Below are 1,773 nucleotides of genomic sequence, written 5' to 3' on the forward strand. Positions count from 1 at the left end.
ACACACACACACACTATATATTATACATATGGAGAGAAAGTATATGTAGTGTATATGTGTACACACACATATTTCTACCAGCATAAATATGCAGCAAAAATTTTAATGTCTCTTAATACTCATAAAATAATATTTTATCAAATGAAAGAAAGATATTGCACATGGATAGAGGTATTTAAATATTGGTGGGGATAGAGAGAGTAACTAGAGACAAATGGCAACAGCAAATCCACATGTAGTACATCTTAACCCTTTTATATCTTTTATAAAATCATCACCATATATCACTATTGAATTCTTTTAAGAAGCCACCCGTCACTCCTTCCCTAATCAGTATGTGATTCTGTCTGAACACTTCAGTCTATCCACAATAAATAAATAAATTCCTCAAAATAAAAGATGACTCATTTTAATTATGTCTGATATGCTTATGAATTACATTAACAATTCTGCTACCCAAAATTATTTGTAACTATGGCAGTTGGGATTTTCAATTTCACTTCCAGACAAGTAAATATATCTTTCACGATCCCCCTTTGAGAAGTTCTAGGAGGTTGTTCACTACTACCAGCACAGTAGTAGTGAAAAGAACAGCTAGGACAAGAAAAGTCCATGTTGAAGTCCCGTTTGCATTACTCACCACCCCTGAAAGATCTTCAAAAGGCATGAAACTATCCTACTTACCATCTCTACAGAAATGTAGAATGGGAAAATCATTCCTATTTTGAGGGTTATTGTGATGATCAAAATGGATAACACATATTAATAGATAAAGATGTTTTCTGAAATGTTAAGAATTTTCCTACTATAAAGTTTCATTTACATAGGTAAAATATAATCAAAACGAGCATGCCAATTCTGGGATCTCATACATTAGTTAATCCTACATCATGGAATTTCTTTTGTAAATCAGAGTAAAATTCCGTTTAATTCAATTGTCAGTCTATCTCCTAAAATAGAAAAGAAAAGTCCTCCTGAATCAAATCTGTTGGTGACATTTGCTTTAAGCTAAATTAACAGTATGTTGATCAAGATAAGGAACCTTATAGTACACTACTAAGTAATAATGATTAAAGTTTTAATAACAATAACATACTATTATTACTAATGATAATTTTAGCTATACTATCCATAATTATGTTTGTTAAGTGCTTATTATATATCAAGCACATTGTTAAACATATTTTACCTTTATTATCTAATTTAATACTTACAAAACCCTTGTATCAACAGCTTCTTTTAGTAAGAATTACCCCCATTTTTAAGTTAAAATAACCAAAGCTTAGGGGATAAAGGAACTTGCAAAAAGTCACTCAGCTGATCTGGGAAATGAATGTGTGTCTCTCTGGTTCTAAGATCTGAGTTCACTATGTTAAAACATAAGTATAAGTATTTTGCTATAGATAATTATTTTTAACCTTTTATAAAATGATATACTGATTAGTTTTAAAATTCTAAGTTATAATCTCTTTTAAATAATATTTGCTTTTTATGATAGGATGAGGTAGTATTTCAAATAAATATTTTCTCATCCTTTCAATAAAACTTCAAAAGTAGTTAAGTAGTTTCAGGAGAGAAACTTTGACATCAAATTTAAACAAGACTTACAAATATGTCTTATATTTTCTTGCTAATGAAGGCTTTAAGAACCAGTTTTTTTGTCTGGGATGGCATTGAGAATTGCTTATAAGAATTTGAAGACTGGATGCCATAAATCTGGTGCTATGGTTTGAATGTGACCCCTTCAAAACTCAGGTGTTGTCACTTAATGGC

This window comes from Propithecus coquereli, unplaced genomic scaffold (genome assembly GCF_000956105.1).
Source record: "Propithecus coquereli isolate 6110/MARCELLA unplaced genomic scaffold, Pcoq_1.0 Scaffold512, whole genome shotgun sequence".
NCBI classification, from domain to species: domain Eukaryota; kingdom Metazoa; phylum Chordata; class Mammalia; order Primates; family Indriidae; genus Propithecus; species Propithecus coquereli.